Here is a 13,780-nt window from a genome sequence, read left to right as displayed (position 1 = left end):
CCCATACACCTACCCATACCTGATCTTCTTGCCTGTCTACCTATGTATCCACCTGTAGATTAGTGTTTGTTATTACTGATAATGTGGTATTGTGTATGTAAGAGTATTTACCTTTGTTGTCTGTACCTCTTGTGCACCTCTCTGTCTTCCATTTCTTCAGTGTTGTGTTGATCACACACTTTTCTTATATTGCCTTTCCCTTCACCCAAATCAACACATCTCTTAAACAGTCAGCATTTTCCTTCCTTTCAACACCCATCCCTGGTAACCAACAAAGAAAATTTCCTTTTGTGTGTAAACCTTTACTTGACTTTAGATACCAGGCCAGGCCTCCAAGGCCCCGATCCCAGCTGGCTCACGTGGCACTGTGCCTGCACTCAAACGTGCCTACAGAACCCCACCTGCCCAAGCAGGTTCTGCTGCAGCTCAAAGAAGGTCTGCAAGGAGCTGAGGTCTGTGGTTAGGACTTGAACGCCTGCAGGTCAGTGGCCTGTGACCCATGAGGTTGCCGGGCCCAGGTCAATGGACACTTTGGATGGGAGTGAGGCTCAGGTCACCCGCCTGGTGTTGGAGCAGTCATTGGACACACCTGGGTGTTATGAAGTTGCTTGTGGCATGAACACTTTGTGATGTTGATCAATTAAACATAAGACATTTCATCTCAAAATGAATAGTCTAATACATTCTTATATGTCACTGATTTTTTTACTAAAAAAAAAAATAATATTAGATTCTGTTATCTACTCATTTTATTTTAAAAATCTAATACTTTGCCTGAAATGTACATATTAAAAATTGACATATGGATTTACTTAACTATTTGTGCTGAAGGCTTATCTGAATTACAGAGAAAAATCTCTCTGGCTCCCCTCCCCTCCCCTTGCCACCCCTTGTCTCTGTCTCTCTTTATACTCCCTCTATCTCTCCTCTCACCCCTTACCCTCTCTCCTCACTTTGACTTCCCCCTCTATCCCTAACATGATTCCTGCCAATGAAAAGGTCCTTGGAAATTTTTTCCAATTTCAATGCCATGAGTGGAGGCTTTGTAGCTGTTTTTCTGGCTATGTGCCCAGGTATTCTGAATATTAAAAGGAAATAAAAGCATGGTGAGACTGAAAGAACATGACACTTCTCTTTTAGGAATCATATTTGATGTTTGGTATGCAGACTTCCTCCACATTTGCCATTAACTCTCCTCTGAATGAGGGAGCAGTGCCAGGAGAATCCCCACCTCACTGTCCCTGTCTGTGGCATGGGCACTTGATTGGACTTTCTCAGTCTCTGTTTTCATAGAGCCCAATACTTGCCAATAGGCGTTATACGCATGCTTTTCACAGTCACTGCTTTCTGTACTGTCTGGAAATGGATACTTGACTATTTGAATTGCATAATCTTATAAGAACGTTGGTCATGTCACACTCTGGAATCCCTATTGGCCAGGAAAGCTCTGCTCTAAACTGCAATTGATGATATGGGCTCTTGTCAGCCAAGGCACTGGAGGTGGAACATCCCGAAAGCCTCCTGGTAAAATGCAGCGCAACCACTGCCATGGAGTCTCATCTGACTCATAGCGACCCCTCCTTGGGTTTCCAAGGCAGTATCACTAAGGCAGTGGATTACCCAACCTTCCTTCCAACTCCCAAGTAGCAGTGTTGAAAACTGGCCATGTTTGTATTTAGATGGCTTGAAGGAGTGTTTCTGTATCCAGGGAGCATTGTTGTTGTTGTTATGTGCCATGGAGTCAGACCCGACTCATAGTGACCCCTCCTTTGGTTTCCGAGGCATTAGGTGGAAGAAACAGCAGAACCTTGGGGCCAGGTCTCTGCATACTGGACTGGGGCTTCAAAGGTGAACATAGAGTTCAGAGCCAGGGCAGATGGAACCAGACCAGATATGCGATGGCACTCTGGCTATGACACGGGAGCCCCTGAGGACCAGGATGGCTTTATCAGATCCACTGACACTGAGGAGTCCTCTTCCTCCCTTTCTCTGACTGTGCCAATGTGTCCATCCAGTCTCCTGGATGATGACTTTCCCAGATAGAGGATTGCTCTTAATTCATAAGATTATAGGCACCTAGTGATCCATCTATGTGGCTAGGAAAACAAAGCCATATTTGCCTAAATGTGGGAAGCTTGAGGGTCAAAGTACACCTGTTCCATGTACCATATACTTGTTCCATATAATACCATGTTCCTGTTCTTGTACATGCATCTGTTCCATGTATCATGTTTCTGTGACTATCCTTGTAACATGCTCTTGTATTACTGTGGTCATTTTACATTCACAGAGGAAGCCAGGCATCCTTTTAACTCCTGAGTGCCAGAAATTTTAAGATTATAGATGTTTTCTGAAAGAAGACAAAATTATAGTAATGGAAAACAGATCAGCTATTGCCAGGATTGCAGGAAAGAGTTGATTACAAAGAGCAACATGAGGAATTTGGGAGAGGAAGGTGATAAGACTATTTTTTTCTTGATTGTTATGGTGATTACATGGCTGCAAAGGTCTAAATCTATCAAACTATGCACTAGAAAGAGGATATTTTACTGTATAGAACTTTATAAAAGTGACTAAAATTAAAAAGAGTAACATCTACCTATTTAACAGCAGGACTGTAGATCCTTGAATCTATTACATTTGACTCAGGACTATCAGAAGACAGCATAGCCTGGTGAAAAGAGCCTAAGGCCTAGAGTCTGTGTTCAAGTTAAGCCACCATCTGTGTTTCCTCATGGGTTAAAAGAATGAGGGTAATGAAAATTACCTTATGAGGTTGTTATGAAGACTTAAATGAAATAATGCATCTTCAAATAAATGAAATACATAAATCCAGTTGCCATCTAGTCAACTCTGACTCATGGTGGCACCACATATTTCAGAGTAGAACTATGCATTTTTAATGGCTGATTTTTCAGATATAAATTGCCAGGCCTTTCTTCTGAGGTGCCTTTGAATGGACTTGAACTGTCAAACTTTCAGTTAACAGCCAAACACATTAACCATTTGCACCACTCAGGGACTCCATCCAAAAACCAAACTCACTGTTGTTGAGTCGAAGAATCCAACTCATAGCAACCCCTCCTTGGGTTTCGGAGGCAGTATCTCTATGGAAGTCTACCCAATCTTCTTCCGAGGAGTGGCTGGTGGGTTTGAACTGCCAGCCTTCTGGTTACCAGTCAAATGCTTTAGGCACTACACCACCAGAGCTCCCAGGGACTCCATAGATAACACAGAAAACAATTCAAAACAAACAAAAAAAATCCTCTTGCCATCAAGTTGATTCCAATTCATGACAACCACGTGTTCTTGTTTTTGTTAGGTGCCATCAAGTCAGTTCCAACTCATAATGACTCCATATACAACAGAATGAAACACTACCTGAACCTGTGCCATCCTCATAATCTATGCTATGTTTGAGTCCATCATTACAACCACTGTGTCAATCAATCTTGTTGAGAGTTTTCCCCTTTTTCACTGACTTTCTGCTTTACTAGGCACAACATTCTTCTCCAGGGACTGGTCCCTCTGACAAAATGACCAAAGTATGTGAGATGAAGTCTGGCCATTCTCACTTCTAAAGAGCATTTCAGCTGTATTTCTTCCAAGACAGATTTGTTCATTCTTCTGGCAATCCATAATATTTTCAATATTCTTCACCAATACCATAATTTAAATGCATCACTTCTTCTTCTGTCTTCTTTATTCATTTTCCAGGTTTTATGTTCATATGAGGTGACTGAAAATACAATGGTTTGGGTTAGGTGTACCTTAGTCTTCAAAGTTTTTGCTCTTTAAAACTTCACAGTCTTTTGCAGCAGATATGCCCAGTGTAATTATGTCATCTTATTTCTTGACTGCTGCTTCTATGGGGGTTGATTGTGGATCCAAGTAAAATGAAATCCCTGTCAACTTCAATCTTTTCTCCATTTATCATGATATTGCTTATTGGTTCAGTTGTGAGGGTTTTTGTTTCCTTTATGTTGAAGTGTAATCTATACTGATGGCTGTAGTCTTTGATCTTCATTGGTAAGTGCTTCATCATTAAGTCCTCTTTGCTTTCAGCAAGCAAGCTTGGGTCAGCTGCTTATTGCAGGTTGTTAATGAGTATTCTTCCAATCCTGAGGCTGTGTTCTTCTTCACAGGGTACAGCTTCTTGGATTATTTGCTTGGGATACAGATTGAATAAGTATGGTGAAAGAATACAGCCCTGGCACACTCATTTTCTGATTTTCAATGATATAATATCCCCTTGTTCTGTTTGAGTAACTGCCTCTTGTTCTATGTACAGGTCCCTCATGTGCACAATTAAGTGTTCTGGAATTCCCATTCTTTGCAATGTTATCCATAATTTGTTACGATCCACATAGTCGAATGTCTTTGCCTAGTCTATAAAACACAGATAAACATCTTTCTTGTATTCTTTGCTTTCAGCCAAGATTCATCTCACATTAGCAATGATATTCCTCATTCCACACCCTCTTCTGAATTCAGCTTAAATTTCTGGCAGTCCCCTGTCAATATCCTACTGCAACCATTTTTAAATTATCTTCAGCAAAATTTTACTTGTGTGTGATATTAATGATATTGTTTGATAATGTCTGCATTCTGTTGGATCACCTTTCTTTGGAATGGGCACAATATAGATCTCTTCTGGTTGGCCAGGTAACTATCTTCTAAATTTCTTGGCAAAAACAAGTGAGCATTTCTAGTGTTGCATCTGTTTGTTGGTTGTTTGGCCAGGTAGCTGTTTTCCAAGTTTCTTGGCATAATGAATGAGTATCTCCAGCACTGCTCTGTTTGTCGAAACGTCTCAGTGGGTGTTCTGTCAATTCCTGGAGCCTTGTTTTTTGCCAGTTCCTTCAGTGCAGCTTGGACTTCTTTAGACCACAGGTTCTTGATCAAATGCTACTTCCTGAAATGGATGAACATTGACCAATTCTTTTTTGGTGCAGTGACTCCATGTATTCCTTCCATCTTCTGTTGATGCTTCCTGCATCATTCAATGTTTTGTCCATAGAATCCTTCATGATTGCAACTCAAGGCTTGATTTTTAATTCAGTTCTTTCACCTTGAGAAATGCTGAATGTGTTCTTCCTTTTTGGTTTTCTAACTCCAGATCTTTGCATATTTCATTATAATACTTTATCTTTTTGAGCTGCTCTTTGAAATGTCCTGTTGAGGTTTTTTATTTTATCATTTATTCCATTCATTTTAGCTACTCTTCATTCAAGGGCAAGTTTCAGAGTCTCTTCTGACATCCATTTGGTCTTTTCTTCCTTTCCTGTCTTTTTAATGATCTTTTGCTCTGTTCATGTAGGATGTTCTTGATGTCATCCACAGCTCATCTAGTCTTCGATCACTGGTGTTCAATGCATCAAATCTATTCACTAGATGGTCTCTAAATTCAGGTGGAATATAATCAAGGTCATATTTTGGTTCTCTTGGACTTGTTTTAATTTTTTTAGCTTCAATTTAAACTTGTAGATGAGCAATTGATGGTCTGTTTCACAGTCAGCTTCTGGCCTTGTTTTGATTGCTGATAGTAACTTTTTACATTGCCTCTTTCCATAGATATAGTTGATTTGATTCCTGTGTATTCCACCTGGTGAGGACCACATGTAGAGTTGCCGTTTATGTTGTTGAGGGGAGGATTTTTACAATGAAAAAGTCATTGATGTTGCAAAAGTTTATCATGTGTTACATGTGTATCATATGTGTTACAGCATAGAACTGCTCCATAGGGTTTTCCTGGCTATAATCTTTACAGAAGCAGAGCACCAGGCATTTCTTGTGAGGTACCTCTGGGAACTTGAAACTCCAATCTTTTGGTTTGCATCTGAGTACATTAACAATTTGCACCATTTGGGGATTCTGACATATTCATAGTAGAGGCTTAATAAATGTAAATTTTTATTACTATTTCTGGCAGTTATTAAGTCTCCAAATCCTTTAAAATAATATACCTTGTTTCCTTTGTCAAGAAGCAGAAGTGAGTAGTAGAAGATAACCCAAGAAGAGAAAGATTAAGAAAAACTCTTGTCTATAGTTGAGTCCAGGGCTTTAGACTACAGATGGCACAGAGAAGCAATAAACAGGGTGTCATTAGGAAGGTGTTGTTGCTTTCCTGCCTGTACTCCAGGGAGTCATTGAAGGCTGGGTACTTGAATACTTATCCTGTGGCTAAAACATCTATTTGTTTTGCTGCTGTGAGATAATTTTGCTTTGAAACTTGCAGTAAGGTTTGGCCATCCCACGCTGGTTTTCCAAGTGAAGCATGATGCCCTGAGGCAGTCAATTTCTGCTTGACCAAATCTCCCATGAAAAATGGCTAACTTCTTACAGAGGTCCACAGGGAGATTATTTTCAAAACCTTTTCTGTGCTTATCTATCCAGTGTGGTTATATGATTTTGTGCTTTGTCATTCATTAAAGTCTTCACTGTGTTTATGGGCCCTATCTGGCTGCTCAGCATCATATCCCCCATTTTAGAGCTGAGCCCATTAAGGCAGAGTAATTTGCTTTGAGCTTTGTGACAGAGGAAGTCAGCACTAGGGCAAAAGGCCAATTTTAGTATGCACTTCCCCAAATTGTAAGAATTCTCTTTTCTTTCAGTTTCATTACAACATTCTTCCAAGCCTCCCTGTGGACTCTGGAAACAATCAGGTGCTGTTGGCTCTGCTTTATAGACATTACAGAAATTGCACAGGGGCCAGACAGAAGCTAGGGAAATCAGTGAGCCCAGCTTTCTCCACTGTGGCTGTGAAGTTGCTCTTTTGTACTTGCTGTTCTGGCCATTATACCTGTGTAATCCTTTCTTTACCATCCGCAGTTCTCCTGCTGGGTTCTTTCTGCTTCTCCTGCATAATATGCTTCCCTCCTGCAGAGTTCCCTGGGCAGTATCACTCTTCCCTTCCCCCTGATCTACTTCCTTTCCGGTCCAGTAGCTGCTACCAGAAGCTAGTTGACCAAGGCTGAAAGAGAACTGGCAACTTTCAGTTGTAGTCTCCAGTATTTGAGTAGCCAGCATGCTAAAACGATTAAAGCATTTAAGCAATAAGATACAAGACAGTGCAGGTTTGTTTGTTCAGATTTGCATCCCCAGGAATTATTGTATGTCCATTCTTTTTTCCACAATTGTTTGTGAAAAGAAGCTGGATCTGTGGTAAAGATTATGTTCTTAACATCTTAAACTAAACACTGTGGTTTAAGCCCCAACTCATAGTGATCCCAGGCACAGTGGAATAAAACACTGCCTGGTCCTGCATCATCCCCATGATCAGTTGCAGATGAGACCCTTGTCATCTATAGGGTTTTCATTGGCAGATTTCCTAAAGTAGATCACCAGGCCTTTCTTCCCAGGCACCGCTGGGTGGACTCACACTACCACCTTTTTGATTAGCCACTGGAGTGCATTAACCACTTGCGCCATACAGGGATTCCAAACTGATCATTAAAATCCACTACCATTAAGTTGATTCTGACTCATAGCAATCCTATAGGACAGAGAAGAACTGCCCCATAGGGGTTCCAAGGTTATAAATCTTTATGGAAGCAGATTGCCTCATCTTTCTCCTGGGGTTCAAACCACCGACCTTTTGGTTAGCAGTCAAATGCTTTAACCACTGGGCAACTAGAGTTCTTTAAACTTATTTTTAGTTCTAGCAAATATTTCAGGGATAGGCCTAATTCTTATAAAACAGCTGAAAATTTAATTTGACTAATGATGAGTAGGAGCTCTGGTAGCGTAGTCCCTAAGGCACTTGACTGCTAACCGGAAGGCTGGCAGTTCAAACCCACCAGCCATTCCTCGCAAAGAAGGTTGGGAAATCTACTTCCATAGTGATACTGCCTCAGAAACTGAAGGAGAGGTCACTATGAGTCAGGTCTGACTCGACAGCACATAACAACAACAACAATAATGATGAATAGCAGCATCAGTGAAATGGGGATAAGAAGAGTGGGTTTCCTTACAGCAGGATTCTGAATTTCATGATCTCTTGATAACTTATCTATCTTGGAGCTTGTGGAAGACACACCAGGAAAAGGTTTACTGACCTATCAGCTTGTTTTCCTCTTCCTGTTTAATGTCATTGAGAGAAAACTAAGAGCCAGGGAATACAGAAAAGTTCTGCCTTCACTAAAATGTAGTTACTGCATGCAAACCCAGCAGTCTTATCCTGAGAGTACAGTGGAAGCAATCAGGACTCAGTCAAAGTTGGCAATTGGCTGGTTAACTGAAAAACCACGTAAAACAGAGAATCAAAAAAAATGATACATATGCAATTTAAACTTATTTTGTTATGTAAGACACACACCTTCATCTGCTTATTGTTTGACACAGGACAATGGTTTGTTAGCATGGGTGTGCTGTCACCTGACCTCAGCGCTCCTAGAAAGCACAATCTCCAATTTCCCAGTTCAATGTCTTCAAAATGGACAGGAAATTTGTAGCTCTCTTTGAAAAGTAATGCTCAGTCTCCTCCTGTCCCCTCTTAAATATAATTGAGTCTTTCCAAGGCCTTTAACAGGTTTTTATGAATACAAGGACTCTCTTTTCACATGAACATTTCATTGTTTTTTGTAATGTTTAAATTATATAATTAGAATATTAATTACAACTGACCTAAGTAGCTTTAGAAGCAAATAGAACTCAACCGATAGGAGCAACAGTGAGCAGGCATACCCAGAGGGTTGCACCTGGCCAGCCTTGGTCACTGAATTCTACAGGAGTGCACCAGCCAACTTGCAAATCTGTGAGAGGTGCTTGTGCTGCAGCAAGTTGTCTGGTTCCTGCTGGTTCTCTCAGTTAATTAACATTATCAGTTTGTTAGCTTCCTCTGCCCACCCAAGGGAAGGAAGTGGAATCCTCTCATCTACCTGCTTTCCCTCCTTTTGGAAAATTGTGGTACCACCTTCCCTGCCCCAGGGACTATCTGTGTCACTTATTCCACTAATTAAAAATAGCTTAGTGCTTCTGAGGAAAACAGCCTCCAGGCTCTCAAGATCTTTCACCTTGGAAATTCATCTGGCTTTTCAAAGGCATTTGATTATGAACACTGAAAAATAGATGACAGGGTGGTCATCACCTGCATGGCAAGGACTAGCTTAGGTATTTACAACAAAGGAAGCACAACACTGACTTATATAATGAATATGCAGTTTATTAGTTTCATAGGGCAGTTTACCATTTGCCCTTGAGTAAATTCTGACTCTTGGCAAAGCCATGTGTGTCAGAGTAGAACTATGCTTCATAGGGTTTTCAAGGGCTAATTTTTCGGAAGTCAATTACCAGCCCTTTCTTTTGAGGCACCTCCGGGTGGATTCCAACTGCCAATGTTTCATTTACAGCCAAACACATTAACCTTTTGCACCATCTCAGGACTCTTTAAGGCAAACTAAAAACCAAACCAAACTCACTGCCATTGAGTTGATTCTGATTCATAGCAACCCCCTTTGGGATTCCTAGGCAGTAAATCTTTATAGAAGTAGATTGCCTAGTCTTCCTCAACATAAAGAAAATGAAAATCCTCACAATTGGACCAGTAAGCAGCATCATAATAAATGGAGAAAAGATTGAAGTTGTCAAAGATTTCATATTACTTGGTTCCACAATCAGCACCAATGGAAGCAGCAGTCAGGAAATCAGACATTGTATTGCACCGGGCAAATCTTCTGCAAAAGACCTGTTTAAAGTGCTGAAGAGCAAAGACATCTCTTTGAAGACTAAGGTGTGCCTAACCCAAGCCATGGTATTTTCAGTCGCCTCATATGCCTGTGAAAGCTGAACAATGAATATGGAAGACTGAAGAAGAGTTGATGCTCTTGAGTTGTGTTGGTGAAGAATACCAAACATACCGTGGACTGCTAGGAGAACTAGCAGATCTATCCTGGAAGAAGTGCAACCAGAATGCTCCTTGGAAGAGGAAATGGCCAGACTTAGTCTCAACTACTTTAATCATATTGTCAGAAGGGACCATTCCCTGGAGAAGGATATCATCCTTGGTAAAGTGGAAGGTCAACAAAAAAGGAGAAGACCCTCAAGGAGATGGATTGACACAGTGGCTGCAGATATAGCAAGCTTGTGATGCTGGTGCAGGACTGGGTGGTGTTTCATTCTGTTCTACACAGGATTGCTATGAGTTGGATCTGACTTGATGGCACCTAACAACAACTAACCCAAAAACTTGACTAACAGTGTGAGGAGTTAGAGTAGTCCTTTGCTCTTCTTCCTCTTAGGCATGTACCACAGTGCCATGTGCAGGAAAGAGTAGACACCACAAGTAGTATGTTTGTTCATCTCTTTCCAGGGAGCTGCAGGTGCCTGAGACTCATTTTGAGAGTGTAAATCATGCTTTAGCTTGTAAGGATGACATCCAGGGCCAAGATTAAATGTTGCCATTTGTTGTTATTAAGTGCTATCAAGTCAGTTCCAACTTATAGCAACAGAATGAAAAACACAATGGAATGAAACACTGTCTGGTCTTGCACCATCCTTATAATCATTGCTCACAGTTATTGCTGTGTTTGAGCCCATTGTTGCAGACAGTGTTGTCAATCCATCTTGTTGAGGGTCTTCCGCTTTTTCATTGACCCTCTGCTTTACCAAGCATGATTTCCTTTGCCCAAGACAGGTCCCTCCTGAGTAAATGTCCAAAGTACATGAGAGGAAGTCTCACTTCTTCACTTCTGTGTTAGACTGGGTTCTCTAGAGAAACAAAACTAGTAAAGCTTATATATATACATATAGAGAGAGAAATTTATCTTAGGAAAATGGCTCACACACTTATAGAAGCTGGCAAGTCCAAAGTTCCTGGATCAAACGTCAAGCTGGAGACTTTTCCATGTCAAGCTGGATGCTTTTCCCAACTTTTGCAATGACAGGGGCTGTGGAGGTCAAGGCTGGCAGGCAGTACACCAGCTGTTGACTCCAATGAATGACAAATCCAAGATCTCCAGGCCAAATGGTGGACTGTTCACTCACGGACAATTGTAGGCAGCACAATAGAATCCTGATCCATAGAAGAATGTCTCTTTTCCCAGGATGTCCTTGGATATACTGGAAGCAGGCCACACCCCTAGGGAAACTCCCTTTCAACAGATTGCCTGCTCAAACATAATCCTCTGATCCCATCATGGGAATAACCACATCACAACAGCTTAAACCACACAGAATTGTGCTCCACCCAAGTTGACACACAGCTCCAACTACCACACTTCCAAGGAATATTCTGGCTATACTTCCTCCAAGACAAATCGGTTCTTCTGGTATATCCAATATACTCTGCAAACACTATAATTCAAAGTTGTCATTTCTTCTTTGGTCTGCCTTAGACATTGTGCAGCTTCTGTATGCATATGAGGCACTTGAAAAATACCATGGCCTGGGTCAGGCACACTTTAGTATTCAAAGTGACATCTTTGCTTTTTAACACTTTTAAATCTTTTGCAGCAGATTGCCCAATGCAATACATCATATTATTTCTTGACTGCTGCTTCCATGGCATTCAACGTGGATCCAAGTAAAGTGAAATCCTTGACCACTTCAATCTTTACTTCATTTATCATGATGTTATTTATTGGTCCAGTTGTGAGGAATAATTTTCTTTATGTTGAGGTGTAATCCATACTGAAGACTCTAGTCATTGATATACATTGGTAAGTGCTTCATCAATAAATTCTCTTTGCTTTCAGCAAGCAAATTTGTGTCATCTGCATATCACAGGTTCTCAATGAATCTGCTTACATACCTGATGCCACATTCATCTTCATATAGTCCAGCATTTCAGATTATTTGGTCAGCATACAGATTGAATAAGTATGGTGAAAGGATATAACCCTGACACACTCTGTTCCTGATTTGAAACTATGCAGTATACGCTTGTTCTGTTAGTATGACTGCCTGTTGGCCTATATATAGGTTCCACATGGGCAGAATTAGATGTTCTAGAATCCCTATTCTCTGAAATGTTATCCATAATTTGTTATGATTCACACAGTAATTTAAAAATATAAAATGTTTAAAATATGCTGGTATTTAAAAACAGTAATTGGTAGCATAGTGCCTAAGGCATTTGACTGCTAAACAGAAGGCTGGTGGTTCAAACCCACCAGCCACTGCTCGGAAAGAAGGTTGGGCAATCTACTTCCATCATGATACTGCCTCAGAAACCCAAGTAGGGGTCGCTGTGAGTTGCTGTTATGCGACTTGATGGCACATAACAACAACAATGACAATTCTCATACACTTCTAATTGCATAGTTCACAAAAAAATATTTTAAAATTAAAATTTATTTTCTAATCTAAAATGGGCAGGATGAAGGTTGGTGTTTGATTTTGTTCCCATAGTCCTTCTTTACTCTTTGCAGTTCAAAATTCCTTAGCAGTAGGGACCTTATAGAGCACACTCCCCTAAAGTGGAAATCCCAGCTATGGCCCATTTTGATTTTCTTATACAAAAGGATCTTATGGTTTGATGTCACAGTTCCCTGAATCTGAATCCTTGTGTTAAACAGAGATTATTTAGGTGGTAGATGATGCTGTGTATCTCATTTACAAGTAGATTTTTCCTCAGAAGGCTCTAGTAGAGTTTAGCCATACTCTACTTTGATATTCGAGCTAAGTGTGCTGAAAGGAAAGCAATCCAAATCCTTTTGAACAATTGTACAGTATAAAGTAGAATTTTCAAAAATGTTCCTTCATGTAAACTAGAAACCATGGCCTAAATAGCATATATGAATTATCAGGCTTTTGTTGTTGCTGTTTTTAATTAATCTCATTGGCTCTTAAAGGCAATTCATTGCTTGCTCTGACCTAGATGTCTAAATATTTCAAATGCTTTCCTTACCACTTAGGACATCTGGATGCTTTTAAAAGAAATACCCATTTACTCAGGGTGTCACCATGTAATTTAAATATTTGAATGAATACTTGTATTATGTGGAATAATAAAGATGGACCCTGAATATCTAGTCTGATTGACATTTACATAATCACAGTAAAATTCCAACATTTATGTGGAAAGAGGAATTCTTATCATAAAATCAATTTCAAATAGATGTGAAAGATTTTTTTTGTGGTGTGGAGGGGGCGTTTGTCTGAGGTAAATATTCTTTATGTAGTCAATATGAAAAACAACAAAGGAAATTATATAGTATTCCTGGAATGTATTTGCTGAGCAAATATTTTGGAGCACAGCCTGAAGGAACATTTTTAAGGCTGTGATTTTAATACTGAATTAAGGAAACACTTTAATGCATCAGTTAAACTCACGGATGGTGGTAATCACATCTGGTTTACCTCAAGCTATAGGAGAGGGAATGAGACTTAAGAGAAAAGATACCTTGAAGCTCAAGTCACATTTTTGGTTATAACTATGTACTATGCAGTGCAGAGGTTCTTTTTATATTTTTCAGTTTCTTTTTTGATTTAAATACTAGCATGGCTCAGTAATCCATAATTTTAAGTGGCTTGACAATCTGACAGGAAATACACATCTGTCACATGTCCTTTCTTTATTGTGTTATCTGTGGCTTTCACTATAAAAACCCCATGGCTGTTGAGTTGATTCCAACTCTTATTTTCATGGATAGGCAATTATTGTTGGTTCCTTAATACATGGTGAAGGATAATAGGAATCTGCATCAGCTGATTGAATATAGCAAAAAGTATGATACCCAAGATGGGGCCCAACCCTAGAATCACCCATATTCATCCTCACCCAACACTACTCAATCCCAGTGAGGGTAGAAACAACTGATGAATTTATATGTATATATAT

The 13,780-nt window shown here is 40.1% G+C and overlaps 1 protein-coding gene across 1 annotated transcript in view; it reads left to right on the top strand.

Annotated features, from left to right (window-relative positions):
* Positions 1–13,780, top strand: part of DISC1 (DISC1 scaffold protein) — a 688,592-nt gene that overhangs the window by 650,025 nt on the left and 24,787 nt on the right.

Source organism: Orycteropus afer, unplaced genomic scaffold (genome assembly GCF_000298275.1).
Source record: "Orycteropus afer afer isolate SDZICR_OR568_19922 unplaced genomic scaffold, OryAfe1.0 scaffold00050, whole genome shotgun sequence".
NCBI classification, from domain to species: Eukaryota; Metazoa; Chordata; class Mammalia; order Tubulidentata; family Orycteropodidae; genus Orycteropus; species Orycteropus afer.
Note: the sequence above shows the minus strand (reverse complement) of the source record. Positions and strands in the feature narration are given on the sequence as shown.